Here is a 16,997-nt window from a genome sequence, read left to right as displayed (position 1 = left end):
AACTTTGGTTTGAAAAGTGGAGGGGACACACACCCTGTGGGGGGGTCCGGGGTCATGCCCCCCCGGAAGAAAATTCTGTACATTTTAAAGATAAATTCATTAATCTGGTGAACTTTGAGAGTTCAAAATAAAGAGCTCCAACCCATGTTCAGTGTGCAAATTGAAGAAAGAAAAAGTCATTGAGTTGTACCTGAATCCACTGTTAAAAATAAATCATCCACCCGCCAACCGCCCGATGATATTCTCTGATTTAGATATCTGAACCTGATCATCCCATTACAATTATTCACATTCTCAGTGTTAAGCATGATGATATGGTAACATATCACACTGAAGTAGGTTACTATAAATGAACATTTATTTAAAATGTTCCCTCAACCTTAAATTGTCACTGTTTCATTACATCATTGTAGGAAAACACTCTTATCAGAATAATGTCTGTTAGTTAAGCTTGTGTATATTTTAGCTGTTAAGCTATAAAGCAATATCTCAAGTAGGGTTTCTGCTTTTTTTTATAAAATGAACACTAGGAGGTGCTCTAGGCGCATGTTTTCCTTGATTGTTTTTACATGAACAGAAATACGTTCAGTTGAAAACGAAAGTAAAAGAGTGACGCACGTTCGTTGTGTCTTACCGTGAAATGAGAGTTCGTGTCTTTATTAAAATCAACACATTAATGATTTATCTCTCATTATTGTAATGTTATCTTTTATTACGAGGCCCGCCCGACCCGCTGATCATCCGCAGTATCGAGCGGTTCGAGAATGGACACAGGCCGGGAACCGCAACAGAACCGTGTCGGTGGGAAATGAGTATCTGAGCATGTGACTGCCTGTCTGAGTTTTGTCGACAGCCGGAGGCGGCACGAAATTTGATGGAGGCGGCCGCCTCGTAATTCTCCTACAGGAAAAACCCTGCTGGAGGAAAATGTTGCGGTTTAAAGTGGACTCGTTTTCATGCTACACACATATGGAGGACCAAATGACTCAAAATGAAATAATTAAATAAATAATGAATTCAATAAAACAACAATTTAATGTAACAGTTTATTCTTAAATAATTAAATAATTTATTTAATTGTTAGTTCAATTATTAAATAAATCAATAAATAAATGTATCTATTTATTTTGTAAAATTCCATGAAAACACAACATTTATTGTTTAAGATATTTCACAATGTCCTCATTCACACACTATTATTGTGTTTAAATATATATTTTTTCATAATTAAATGTTCTTTTTCAAAAAGCTGTTTTTCATAATTATATGCTCGAATTTACGAATGACACCTATTTGACGAATCATGTATTTCCAAAGCACGATTTTCTCAAAGATGCTTTTCATAATAATAGAGGACATTTCACAAATGTCAATCAACAGGCAGTGGGCGGAAATACATGATTCGTCAAATAGGTGTCATTCGTAAATTCAGTATATAATTATGAAAAACCGTTTTTCGAAAAAGCACATTCAATTATGAAAAAATAATTTAAACAATAATAGTGAAAGAGGATTTTATGAAATATATTAAACAGTAAATGTTGTGTTTTCATGGAATTCTACAAAATAAATAGATACATTTATTTATTGATTTATTTAATTAATAATTAATTAAATTAATTTAATAATTAAATTATTTCAGGATAAACTGGTACATTTAATTGTTGTTTCATTAAATTCATGATTTATTTAATTATTTCATTTTGAGTAATTTGGTCCTCCATACACACAATGTTCTACATTAAATGTTTAGTTAACAGTCTAAATAAGAAGTTACCTAGCAACAGTGTATGTTAACGTTAGCTCAGTCAAGGCTAACATCAACAGGTGTAAACAGAAAATATGATTATCCTGACCTGAGCTAATTTACTGAATCATCCAACTCACATCTCCTTTCTTTCATTTCATCCATGATGACATTAAAGTCATCTGTTGCTGTTTCTGGCATTTCATCGCTGACTGTGCCGCAGCCGCCATACCTGCTCATCAGATTTCAGTGAGCTGTTTTTAGAGTGTGCACGCAACGTTCCTGGACGCGGACGCGCGCATCGACACGGGCTCTCTGTGTTCTGCTCCTCCGTGGCGAAGACGGCGTGCGGTTAAAAAATCATAACAAACTAATTTGAAAGTGGGGGGGACACAAACGGGATTTTGAAAAGTGGGGGGGACATGTCCCCAGTGGAAATTACGCCCTTGGCAAAACTACATAACAGTATTTTACATGGTTTGACCCCTGAATACTGATTCCTCCCACGAGAGGGCATTCTGGGGGCAGTAGAATAACTGCAAGGCTAGTTGAGAATCCACAGGTGTTTGTGTGCTATTTACTCACGCTATAAACTAGAGAATATGACATGGTGTCAGAGTAGGATATAAGCTTGCGGAGGAAGTTTTGTTCCGAAGCAAGTTAAGCTGTATGAGGGGTGAAGTCGCAAAGTCACGGCACAAGAGGACAACGTGCTCCAGTTGATGCAGCTCCCGGGGGGAGAGAGCCGCCCACCTGAGCCATAACTTCTCTAAAACTCACGAATGGGAAAAATGGATCCGACGGTTCGAATGTTTCCGTCAGGCCAGTAATCTCCACACTTCCACGCAAACCAATCAGATAAATACACTCATGTACTGTACGGGCGAAGAAGTGGACGTCATTTTGAAGGGGCAGAATTTGACGAACAAAAACAACATGGAACAGTACGACACAGTGAAGGAGGGTTTTCAAGCTGTACGATGCAAACAAGCCACTCAAAGTATCTGCAGATGCATCGTCATATGGACTGGGAGCAGAAAGAGGGTGGTGATTGGAGACCTGTTGCCTACACGTAACGATCTCTTAGTGAGTTCAGTAAAGATACGGCCCTGGAGCTGACCTGGGAATGTGAGAGATTTTGTGACTTTTTGATTGGCCAACATTTTGTTCCCAACTGCTTCCACTTTGTTCTGATACCACTAACAGTTGACCGTGGAATAATTAGTAGTGAGGAAATTTCATGAATGGACTTACTGCACAGGTGGCAACCTATCACGGTACCACGCTTGAATTCACTGAGCTCCTGAGAGCGACCCATTCTTTCACAGATGTTTGTAGAAGCAGTCTGCATGCCTAGTGCTTGATTTTATACACCTGTGGCCATGGAAGAGATTGGAACACCTGAATTCAATGATTTGGAGGGGTGTCACAATACTTTTGGCAATATATATATATATATATATACACACATACACACACATTACAGTATATATAGCCTACATATATATTATTTTCATTTATCTAATCTAAAGTGGAAACTATTTACGGTTAATAAGTTGTTAACAAAGCATAAAAAACATTATCTAACATATGAGCTTATTAAACAAAATTACAGTGACTGAATGGAGAACTCACTATTTGTATATAGCCTATTAATATGTTAACAATGTAGAGACTATTGTATAATATATTAACTATGAATTAACTATAAACTAATAGTTTGTGGTAACGCTTTATTTTAAGGTGTCTGTGTTACAGTGTAATTATGCATTGAAAAACTGAGTAAGAATAATGAACTACACGTACTTACTATAGGGTTAGAGTTAGGATTAGGGTTTGGTTTAGGGTTAGTCACATGTAACTTCATGTAACACGTGTAACAAGGTCACTAAAAAAAGTGTTACCTAGTATGCAAATGATTTGTAAGTACTTTATTACTGTATACTTATTATAAAGTGTTACCCAATATTGTGCATGTTCATTATCATTAATAACAGTCACCATCTGTACATGGAAACAAGAATATATAACAAGTAGCAACTGCAAGGCTAAGCACAACTGCGGTAGATCTTATACAAATAAATAGAATATTAGTGTCTCTAATGGTGATTTCACAAATAGTTTACAGTGGTCTAAAAGTTTTAAAGGCACAATATGCAATTTTTCGCCACTAGAGGTCGCCTTTTCAAAACAAAGAATTGAGCGCAGAGTCATGGGAGATGTTGTCTTCACATCACAGCTGGTGGAAAAGAATCGGGACGGGACTCAGTCAGGAATCATGTTCATGGATAAGATTATTAACGTTACTGTAGTATGAAGCAGAGCAGGGCGAGTGCTGTGGGAGCGTAACGGAGCACAACACACGTCTCGAGAGCAGCTGAACTTTTATTAGGGGCCACTCACATATCGTGCCTAAAAACGTGTGTAAAGCGCAGCCGCACCGCTTTCTCCTCCTTTCCACAAGCGCTTGCGCTCCTGTGGCGTCTGTCGTTGCTATGCAACCATGAACTGCTCTCTCCACCATGACGAGGAAGTATCAGCAAAGGATTAATTGATTTCTAACCCTTGCATTAGCTCTACTACTAGACATATTTATGGAGATGAGAAATAAAAACCACCCTGTACACCTATGATCAGCTGTTCGGCTGAGCTTTCAGTGTTGTTACGGAAAGGCCGAAGCTGATCGGTTGGTTCTTGTCACATGACCTGCAGTGCACTTGCGACATTCTGAAAAGTTGAGATGTTTTCATCTCGCCATGGCATAGGACACCTGGTAAAAACGAGTGTGCCACACTGCATCGCTTTTATTATGAGCGCACTTGCCACACGCCTACATTTGAAATAACGAATTTGCGCGCGCAAAAGACGCGATATGTGAACGGCCCCTTATGTCACAGTCACTGCTTGCGCTTCGTCCGGTCAAGCGTATGTGGGGTAACACAGCCCTGTTTATCATATTAGAAACATTTGGGTGTGCTGAAAATGATGTTACAACATTACTCTGTGCATTCACTCTGCGACTGCTACGAGACACTTGTTACACACTGCAGTAGATCGATATTAGTCATGGTAAAACATGGTACTTGTGGTAAATAAAGAAAATGAGATTTAAACAATAACGCCGGTTTCACACCGCAAGCGTCAGCGGCGCGTGAGCGTGAACTGCAGCTGCAGAGACGCGCGAGTATTCACACTGGAAGCGTTTGTACAGCGTCACAGCAGCGGCTCCAAGCTACATATAAGTGAGCATTTCTTTACAAAGACAGCTATAAATTTGTTTTTATAAGTTGATCATTTATAAACTTGATAGTCTTGAAAATTTGTTAACATGCGGAGGTGTACAACATTCGCATATAAACGTAAAATAAATAAAAATAAATAAATAAAAGCCTCGTGTCATCCATTGCTGCACATGAATGAGGTAAGCTTTGTGTTTTACATCATCTGCCGCGTGCACGTTTACAAGACAGCAAACTCGGGTTTGATTTGGGTCTGCTGCAGCCTATATACAGTTGCAAGAAAAAGTATGTGAACCACTTGCAGAATCTGTGAAAATGTGCAAAATTTTAACAAAATAAGAGAGATCATACAAAATATAATAGAGAGAGATCATACATATAATCCATAAGACAAAAAAATGGCTGAATTTATTAAAATGACCCCGTTCAAAAGTTTACATACCCTTGATTCTAAATACTGTGTGTGGTTACCTGGATGATCTACGGCTGTTTGTTTGTTTTGTGATGGTTGTTCATGAGTCTCTTGTTTGTTCTGAGCAGTTAAACTGAGCTCTGTTCTTCAGAAAAATCCTCCAGGTCCTGCAGATTCTTCAGTTTTCCAGCATTTTTTGCATATTTGAACCCTTTACAACAGTGACTGAATGATTTTGAGATCCATCTTTTCACACTGAGGACAACTGAGGGACTCAAACACAACTATTAAAAAAGGTTCAAACATTCACTGATGCTTCAGAAAAAAAACATGATGCATTAAGAGTCGGGGGATGAAAACTTTTGAACAGGATGAAGAGGTCCAAGTTTTTCTTATTTCGCTTAAATATCTTTTTTTTTTTTCCCATTTAGTACTGCCCTTCGAAAGCAAAAGAAAATACTTGCATGTTTCCTGGAAGACAAATTAAATACAATTTACCTTGATCTTCAAATTACAAATGTTTTCACCCCCCATCTATTAATGCATCATGTTTTTTTCTGGAGCATCAGTGAACGTTTGAACCTTTTTTAATAGTTGCGTTTGTGTTGAGTCACATACTTATGAATGGGATTATTTTAATAAATTCAGCTATTTTTTTGTCTTGTGGATTATATGTAAACATCTTTTATGTAAAATATCTATAATATATAATATCTGTAAAATATATATATTACTCAGGACAGTTCTAAATAAAAAATAACATGCATTTTGTATGATCTCCCTTATTTTGTTAAAATTATTAACATTTTCACAGATTCTGCAAGTGGTTCACATACTTTATCTTGCAACTGTATCTCTCTGTGTAATAACTAAAAGAATGTTTATATATCATATTTTCTGGCCAGTTTACTTTAGTTTTTTATAATACACCATACTTTAACCCAAACTGAATAATTAAAAACAAGTTTAAATGAGTAAATCTTCTATAGATATTTTTCATATACTGACATACTCCAGTTCTCGTTAAAACACACTAGATATGCTTATTCTGTGCATTTTGAGCACTTTTTGTGTGAAATCATATTTATTTTGTCCATCAAATGTGTTCACTTTATTTGAGCGTTAGCAGCGCAGCAAAAATAGACCCAGCGCCAAAACGATCGCGGCACTGCTGCTTCTGCTCTGCTCCGCGCTGCCGCGCAGTCTCTGCATGCGGTGTGAATGCTCTCATCTGTTAACATGGGCGCTGAAAAAAATACGCTCTGCTGACGCATGTGGTGTGAAACCGGCCCGGAAATCAAGGTTAATGCAGATATGATGTCATTGATAGGCGACGCACGGACATGGTCCGCATCCTGGTTAAAATGGCATATTTCTCTGGATTTAATCATTCTTGGAAACATCTGGGATAATGTAAGTGATGTAAGTCAACAAAATACATAACACTGTTTTAGTGGTTTTTGGATATTTCGATCCATAAATCTTACATATTGTGCCTTTAATCAAAACTTTTTATACAGTGATAAAATTGATTATTAAGGTAGACCAGTAGGTGGCACTGTCACCAAAATGATTTGTTATCCTCAAGGCATGATTGCAATCACACATGCAAAGGTTCATTTAAGCAGGACAAAACATGCTGAAAATACAGCCTCATGTCCTGATTGGTGTGCTAGCTGTCAATGGTTTGATATTTCAAAAAGCTTTCAATAACTTAATGGCTGATCATGATTGTCTAATGGAGACAATCCACTAAATGCTGTAGAAGGAATTAGAAAATATTTTAGAGACTTTTAAATTGAAACCAAGGTGTTAGGGGTGTGAAATATACCCACAGACACGATAAACTATAGAAATTTGTCAAGCAGTAGAGATGTTGTGGTTATCTATCAGGGTTACACTCATGTGACGTTGTGCTGTGCCCTCACAAAAGCTTATCATTTTTCAGCCATGTGGATTAAAATCAAGTGATTTTAAACCGCTCAAGCGCAGTAAGCCATGAAAAAGAACTAAATTTAACACACATTTGCGGTAGGGGTGGGAATCTTTACACACATCACGATCTTATCAGATTCTGATTCTGAGAGTCACGATCTGATTCCTAAATGATTCTTGATCTACTTTTTACTTATTAATTATTTATCTTACATTTTATTGTAAAAAAGATTGTTTTATGAAGGTTCGAGTGGTGTGTGTGTGTGTGTGTGTGTGTGTGAGGAGATGGAAACAAGCAGAATACAGGTGCTTCTGACAGTGTGTGTCCACTGGCGCAGACTCGTGGAACAGAGGAAGTGTATTCAGTTCATTCCTATGGAAGTTGAGCTTCACGCTCACGCATAAAGCACATGCACCATCATCGCGCATCTGTGGGTAAAAACTTAAGCTCAGAATCTATCCAGAATCATTGGACAGAGAATCGCGATGCACTTATCCCTCCACTAATCTGTGGTAGTTATTATTTTAATAGAAATTACGGACTAGATTAGAATTTACGTTAAGATTTTATTATTTTATTAAAAAACTGATAACTTTTTGCTGGCTGATTTTTCCCTATTTCTCAAAGGCTCAACTGCAGAGGACAGTAAAGCTGCTCTTCATGAGATCAGCCGCAGACTAAAGGACAAATTAAAATGGGAGTATGAACGAATATTGGTTGGTAATTCTCAGACTGGTCATCAGAAATACCTGAACAATATTTACACTGATCTATATGTGGTGGAGAATGAGACTGGAGGAATAGTGAGTGAGCACGAGGTGAGACAGATCGAATTCAAACAATTCGATGCCAAGGACACACCAATCCAGTGCAATAACATTTTTAAAGTCTATAATGGTCAACGAAACAGAAGAGTGCTGACAATGGGCATCGCAGGGGTAGGAAAAACAGTCTCTGTCAATAAATTCATCCTTGACTGGGCTGAAGGAACAGAAAATCAGGATATTGCATTAATATTTCCTCTTCCATTCCGTAGACTGAATTTGAACACAAAAAACTGCAGTCTAATGGGACTGCTTCACAAATACTTTAGTTACCCTAAAGAACTGGCCTCTCTTCCTGATGGTGACGGTAAAATCATGTTCATCTTTGATGGGCTGGATGAATGTCGCTTCCCTTTGAACTTTAAAAAGAATGACGGATTTACAGATGTTCACAAAGAAACAACAGTGGGTGAGATAGTTACAAGCCTGATCAAGAGACAACTGGTTCCTTCTGCTCTCATCTGGATCACAACTAGACCAGCAGCAGGCAGTCTGATACCCAGAGACTACATTGATCAGGTGACTGAAGTGCGAGGATTTAATGATGAGCAGAAAGAGCAATACTTCAACAAAAACAGCAGTCCTGAGGTTGCTGGAAACATCATCCGTCACATCAGGAAATCCAGGAGCCTGTACATCATGTGCCACATCCCTGTCTTCTGCTGGATCTCTCTCACTGTTCTTCAGCCTCTACTGGCTCGAGAGAGCAATGACAAAACACCCACAACTCTCACAGGGATGTACACAAACTTCTTACTTACTCAGCAGCAACAGATGAAAACAAAATACAGTTATCCTGAACCTAAAGCCAATGCCAGGTCTTTTGATCAGATTATTCTAAAGCTTGGGAAACTGGCCTTCCAACAGCTGGAGAAAGGAAACCTGATTTTCTACAAAGAAGATCTTGTGGAATGTGGACTAGATGTCAGTGAAGGGTCGGTGTTCTCTGGGTTATGCACTCAGATCTTTCAGGAGGAAAAAGCTGTTTCAGAAAGAAATGTTTACAGCTTTATACATCTCAGCATCCAGGAATTCCTTGCTGCTCTCTATGTGTTTTTGATTAGCAAAGATAAGAAAGCAAAGCTACTTTTTCAATCCCTGAAAGAAAAACTGACATGGAAACTGTCCGGAAGGACACTGTTTAAGCTTCATAAGGCTGCGATCGACAAGGCTTTACAAAGCGAGAATGGACACTTGGACCTTTTCCTCCGGTTCCTCCTGGGTTTCTCTCTGGAGTCCAATCAGAGTGACCTGAAGGAATTAGTGCCACGACTGAAACTCAAAAAAGAGAACATGAAAAGCACTGTTGACTATATCAAACAGACAATAGAGAACGAGGAATCAGTGGAGAGGACCATCAATCTCTTCCACTGTCTAAATGAAATGAAAGATGACTTTGTGGAGGAAATCCAGAAGAACCTGAGCTCAGGAAATCTTTCAGCACAGAATCTCTCCTCTGCTCAGTGGTCTAGTCTGGTGTTTGTGCTCCTGATGTCAGAAGAGACTCAAGAGAAGTTTGAACTGCAGAAATACAGAAGATCTGATGAAGCAGTGATGAGACTGCTGCCAGTGATCAAAAACACAAGAAAAGCACTGTAAGAGTCTTCTTTACATTCATTTATATACACTGTTGGTCTTTTGTAATTGGAACTTCTTTTTACATGGATGACTTGTTGGCCTAGACAGTTCAGAAAAATTAATAAATGTAAATGTATCAATGTGTGTGATGATATTAAATGCCAAAGTGTCTCCACCATCAGACAAGTTGAACCTGAGTTTTACCCATTTTATTATTCTTAATTGTATCATAAATTAAAGAAACTGAAAATACAGGTTTGATGTTTTATGAAAATTGTTTTAGCTTTGCTTACATTGCTACAGTCAAAGGTTTTTCCAAGTTATCTATGCTCTAGATTATAAACACTACCTAATAAGCATTGATATCACTGATTGTTTTGTTCGCTACACAGGCTACAATGCTGTAATCTCACTGCTCAGTGCTGTAAGAGTTTGTCATCAGTTCTACAATCCTCAAACTCCTTCCTGAGAGAGCTGGACCTGAGTAACAATGACCTACAGGATTCAGGAGTGAAGCTTCTTTCTGATGGACTAAAAAGTCCAAACTGTCAGCTGGAGATACTGAGGTAAATGGTTTTAAAATAATTGACAAAATGCTATCACAATAAATGATTATCACCGAATGTGACATTTGTTCTCGATGTAATGGAAATAGTCAATGGAAATGATCGGGCCCGATACCAAGCTCATATACTCATACTTGTACTCGTACAAATATGGATGTGCTTGAATCGTTCTTCAGATTCTTGACTTGTCACCGTCTGAACAAGCTCAACACAGATGATTGATCGCCATAGAAAATCACCGGTTCAGCGGATGGAATCAAAAGTTGCTATTATGAATGGCGCACGCTCCACTGCTGTAAATGTTTAGAAAAGTGAATGAATACTTTGGTACATTTCCACAGACACTTTTGTTACTTTTATGACTGAATCTACAGAAAATAACAGCATACAAACTGCACAGGTCAGTGTGTGATACTGACTGATCTGATTGTCAAACTAATGTCATGTGGACTGTTGCTGTGTGTGTTTATAGATTGTCTGGCTGTATGGTGACAGAGGAAGGCTGTGGTTATGTGTCTTCAGCTCTGAGTTTGAACCCCTCACACCTGAGAGAGCTGGACCTGAGCTACAATCACCCAGGAGATTCATTCATTGATAAATTCAACCATCAAAACTGCACACTGGATAAACTTAAGTATGTTGAGCAGGAAGAGGTTGACTTTATTTATTTCATACATTTACAAAAGTTCTTACTGAGAATAAACAGAGGTTTAGCTGCAGTTATACTATAGGGCTGTCGAATGCTTGATTCTGATTGTTTGACAAACTTTCTAAGGTGCTCAAATATTGTCAAGTAAATGCAGAGCTAAAGTAGTTCCAGGCAGGTCTCAACTAAATTAGAGCATGATTTTTCCTGCTCTATGTCCAATACAAACGAACTCAAATGCAGTACAGACACACACTAACACACACACATTCAAACATACATATGCACAGAAATGTGTCAGTGCTGCCCCACGACTTCATCAGTAAAATAGTTTCACAATTTATGTAGTATGCCTGAAAAAGGGACTGTAGTAAGTGATGTCCGATATCTAGCTTTCCTCAAGGGGTGTTGGTCAAAACACAGGATCCAATCAGCTTCATCCAAAGGAAGTTTGTTTGTTCCTAACACAATGGTAACTTTCATCCAGGCTGTACACAGCACAGCTGTACAAGGGCTTTACAGAATTAAAGGGTTAGTTCACCAAAAAATGAAAATTCTGTCATTTATTACTCACCCTCATGTCGTTCCACACCTGTAAGACCTTCGTTCATCTTCAGAACACAAATTAAGATATTGTTGATGAAATCCGATGGGTCAGTGAGGCCTGCATTGACAGCAAGTTAATTTACACTTTCAATGCCCAGAAAGGTAGTAAAGACATATTTAAAACAGTCCATGTGACTACAGTGGTTCAACCTTAAATTTATGAAGTGATGAGAATACTTTCTGTGTGCCAAAAAACAAAATGACGACTTTATTCAGCAATTTCCTCTCTTCCATATCAGTCTCCGACGCGCGTTCATGAGAGCACCATGACACATGCGTGTGGTGATACGAGACACGTGTCGTTTCATCGCATGAATTATCCAAACTTTCAAGCTGTGGCATGACAATATCACAATCGATGCGGTACACACTCTCCTGTTCAGTAGGCATCGCTTGGCACTGATGACATCTACACCACCAGCTCTTCATTGCTCTCTGTCTTTCAGAAGCTTGTGGCTGTGGTTTTGTTGCAGCCTCTTCCATCTCTTTTAGTTCGTTCTCTGTATATTCTTTTTTTCCGAATAAGTAAGGTTGTGCAAATCAATGCAATTCATCCTCTGTGTCGAAATCTGCAGACATAGTTATGAATGTTTTATGTTGAGCGTGCGTCTTCCTCTGTAAATACAGTCCTGCGTTTCCGGGTCTTATGTCAGAATGCCAGCTCCTGCCTCATCACCACACGCATGCGTCGTGGTGCTCTCATGAACGAAATTGTTGAATAAAGTCGTTATTTTGGCACACAAAAAGTATTCTTGTCGCTTCATAACATTAAGGTTGAATCACTGTTGTCACATGACTGTTTTAAATATGACTTTACTACCTTTCTGGGCATTGAAAGTGAAAATTAAAGGGTCAGTTCACCCAAAAATGTTTTACTCCCCCTCATGTCGTTCCACACCCGCAGGACCTTCATTCATCTTCAGAACACAAATTAAGATATTTTTGATAAAATCCAATGGCTCAGTGAGGCCTGTATTGCCAGCAAGACAATTTACACTTTCAATGCCCAGAAAGCTCCTAAAGACATATGTAAATCAGTTCATGTGACTGCGGTGGTTCAACCTTAATATTATAAAGCGACAAGAATACTTTTTGTGCGCCAATAAAAAAAAAAAAAAAAACTTTATTCAACAATATCTTGTGATGGGCGATTTCGAAACACTGCTTCATGAAGCTTTGAATCTTCACAAATCTTGTGTTTCGAATCAAAGTTTTGGAGCGTTAAAGTCATGTGATTTTAGTAAACAAGGCTTTGTTATGTCATAAGTGTTTTGAAATTTCAATGGTTCATGTGACTTTTTGATTCACGCTCCGAACCTCTGATTCGAAACACAAGATTCGTGAAGATTCAAAGCTACCTGATGAAAACAGGTGGCACGTGTACATACTCAGTTTCTCAGTAATGAGATAGTAATGTCACTGTTCTTCAAACAGGTAAGCTACCCTATTAGAGACGCTGCTGCCGGACACACACTCATACACACTCACACACATACGAAACTACTCCGATCAGGCATAACATTATGACCACCTTACTAATATTGAGTTGGTCCACCTTTTGCTGCCAAAACAGCCCTGCCCCGTCGAAGCATGGACTCCACTAGACCCCTGAATGTGTGTGTAATGCAGTTCATTTATGTGGGAAGAAGGAGGCGGGATCCGGCAAACACACTTTAATACAAATACAAAAGTAAAATGGCGGCCGTCCCTCACGGATGACTGCCGTACACTAACACAATAAAAACATTACATAAATCCAGGCCTGGTCCTCTCTCGTCCTTCACTGTCGTCGCTCCTGCCTTTATGCTTCCGGAGCTCCTCCGTGAGAAAGGCGCAGGTGACGCTCCTTAGCAATCACGCCACCGGCCTCGTGCCGTTCCCTCACAGCTCTTGCTCTGCCCTGCTTGTCACATACCCCCATCATTTATCATTTCATCTTTATGTTACAAATTTGCATACTAACTGTTAAATAAATGTTATTGAAACGTTCTCTTGACTCCAGAGTCTTTCTGGTAGAACTGATTTCCTGCACCTGTGGACCGTGTATGAGTTTGGGATAAGAGGCCTTGTTGCCATATCTGGGCGGCGGGATTTATGCGGCGTTTTGTTTTGCTCCCGGCTGATTTTCCTTCCACAATTATGTTTATATTCTTTTTGTAATAAATCGCCTATTGGAACGAGCTGTGTCCGTAACAGTTCTGTATTTGGTTTGTAATGTGCTTAGCCTTACAATTTTCCACAATTAAAATTGTTTTGTGTGAGTGAATGAGAGTGAGAGAGAGAGAGTGTGTTTACTGACTAACTGTATCACTGTGTGTGTTTTCTAGTGTGGATCATGGGGGAGAGTTCAGGATAACAGCAGGACTACACAAATGTATGTCTACTCGCACACACACACAGAGTATCTGTCATACTGACAAATGATGCAGTTTAATAATAAATAAAAATAATAAAAACTATAATACTTTTAGATCACCATTATTAGAATTAACTCTAAGACGGTAAAATACTACTACTGTAAACGAAAAATTAATATTTTATAAAGAGTATATAATTTTACAATAGGATGTTACAATACTTCTGTCTTAATGTCTTCACTTAAGCTGTTTTATTGTCAGAATCCGGCAGTTTCAGTGAAAACAGGTTTATAAACACACCTTATTACAAATCAGGTAATAAATAAATAATAATAATAATACTAGGGATGCTCCGATCCGCCTTTTTCGCTTCCGATACCGATTCCGATACCTGGGATTCAGTATCGGCCGATCCCGATCCGATATTCGAAATTACCTAATAAACTGTATGCCTCACTGTGTGGAAGAGACTGGGATCATTCTTTTGTGCAAGGCATCAGGCTTGACTTAAACATTACTTTCCTAACTTTGTAAAACAAAATAACAAACAGACACAAATGTAGTGAATTATTTATTAAATAATTGTGCATCAGCGCAACAACTGTAAATAAACCAATAGCTTCACTAGCTTGGTAGACATTCAAAATAAACAGTCCAGCTGATTCCTTCATCCATAACTCATGGCTTGTTTTTCATGAATGTTTGCATTATACATGAGACAAACTAAATATATTTATATATAAATATATACTATAAAATTAAAAGATTTCTTTTAAATTTATAGCGGAGTTTTTTTTTTTTTTTTTTTAATGAGGCAGCAACATATGATATATAGGACAGAACAAAAAATGCTATTAACAATCTTTCATTGCGCAAAAGTATTATAATATGAATGGCTCCCATACAGAGCGGCACAAAGCGCTTATGCGCATCCCGTGTGCAGAATGTTGCGCTTGAAGCATCATGGAGTCACAGCGCGCAGCATTGAAAAGTTAAAAGCACAAAATGAAGATATACTGATGCGTATTGTATGACCGGTATCTTTGTCTACAGATGAAGTATAATAATAGAAACATTGATTCATCTTGGAAAGAGTTTCATTGTGTTGACTGTCGTAACCGAACGCGACTCGCAGTCTGAATGCTGAATAGAGAATGACTGACAGCCGCAGCGGAGGGAGGCATTTATGTGAACTTTAATTTAACGACTTAAATATTTATCTGAACCTCAAATTAAACTATGGAATGGCTTCTCAACACTTGGAATATAGTGCACGGAAACTTTATGGTGCTTTTTAATGTTTTTGTGCCTTTTGTGGGGCTTAACAATAACACAGATTAGTATACGCACAATATCGGATTTGGATCGGTCCCATCCGGCCGATACCCGATCCAAAAAATGGCAGTATCGGAGCCGATACCCGATCTGAGTATTGGATCGGTGCATCCCTAAATAATACTGTAATAAACTGTCCACAAAAATGTTGGATATAATGCGAATGTGAAAATTGAGCGTAACTGGTGCTCGTTGTGTTCCCAAATGAATGTTAAACTCAAGGCACGTGCTGAGATGGAGTTCACTGCATTCATTCCCTGTGAACTGAGACGTGGAAAACAAGCTGATGGAGTGAGCAAAGTGTGCTCTTCACTCTGAAACATGCAGCGCAACAGACTACAGACTTACTTACTGATCGTCTTGTGTGATTTGATAAGGGCACAAACTGTGTTTCTGTAAAACCTGTGTACACCTTGTCACTTCATGCATTTTCTCTGATGGGATAGCTAACCGATCGTGAAAAGACCAGGTGTAAATGCCCTCCGAAACGCATTCGCTCAAATCACTTCAGGAGGAGGTCTGGGACGCATTCCAGACGAAACTGAACAAGTCTAAATGCATCTGGTTGTTGAAACCACATATGTCAATTTTACTCCTCCCAAAAATGCTAAAAAATAAACATGTGAGAGTGTGTTATACACTACCGGCCAAAAGTTTTTGAACAGTAAGATTTTTTAATGTTTTTAAAAGAAGTCTCTTCTGCTCACCAAGGCTTCATTTATTTGATCCAAACACAGCAAAAACAGTAATTGTCAGGAGCTGGTTGTGTGAAACACGCAGACGAAGGAGCTTCAATGGTAATGTCTCTAATAACAAAACTCAGGAAATCAAAATACACACAGCCTAACATAAACGAGAACCGACAAAGACAGAGAGAGAACACAGGGAATATACACAGGGCAAACAAGGACCAAATGAGACTTAATTAACAAGACAGAGCTGGGACAAATGAACTCAAATGAGGGTAACCATAGGAACTAAATAATGGCGGGAAAAACTGAACAAAGGAGGACATGTGTCAAACAGAACATAACTAAACACATGACAGTAATATTGTGAAATATTATTACAATTTAAAATATCTGTTTTCTATGTGAATATATAGTAAAGTGTAATTTATTCCTGTGATCAAAGCTGAATGTTCAGCATCATTACTCCAGTCTTCAGTGTCACATGATCCTTCAGAAATCATTCTAATATGATGATTTGATGCTCAAGAAACATTTATGATTATTGTAAAACGGAATGGCTACTGGTAGCTCTTCTTGGTTTATGTGAATTTGCCGGTTGATAACAAATCCACTACGGAGCATCCGGTAAGAGACTTTATCACAGATGGTCAGGTATGCAGGAATAACCCATTTATTGTCACCACATTTATTGGCTGGTTTGCATGTATGTGTGTGGTTTTCTACAAAACAAAGATATAAGAAAAATATATAAGTGCAAAGAACAATAACAAATAACAGTGGTCACAACAAACATAATAACAGTACAATTTCTGTACAAAGAATACACCAAATACAGTGATTAAACAATCAAATAGAAAAACAAATGTGCCATTATATGAAAAGATGCGCTGCTAGAAACTACTAATATTGAGCAGCTGAAATTCGACACCTCTCAGCGCGAGGACAGAGATGGAGCCGCTCTGTCTAAAATATTAGTGCGCATGCACCAAAAGAGTGCTCTAACTCTCAGAATTGAGCGATACATATTAAATATATATATTAAATAAACCATATGATGAT

The 16,997-nt window shown here is 38.3% G+C and overlaps 1 protein-coding gene across 3 annotated transcripts in view; it reads left to right on the top strand.

Moving 5' to 3' along the window:
• Positions 1–16,997, top strand: part of LOC127508724 (NACHT, LRR and PYD domains-containing protein 12-like) — a 506,035-nt gene that overhangs the window by 121,698 nt on the left and 367,340 nt on the right. The window lies entirely within an intron of this gene.

Source organism: Ctenopharyngodon idella, chromosome 3, assembly GCF_019924925.1.
Source record: "Ctenopharyngodon idella isolate HZGC_01 chromosome 3, HZGC01, whole genome shotgun sequence".
NCBI lineage: Eukaryota > Metazoa > Chordata > Actinopteri > Cypriniformes > Xenocyprididae > Ctenopharyngodon > Ctenopharyngodon idella.
This window is presented reverse-complemented; position numbering and strand designations above follow the sequence as displayed.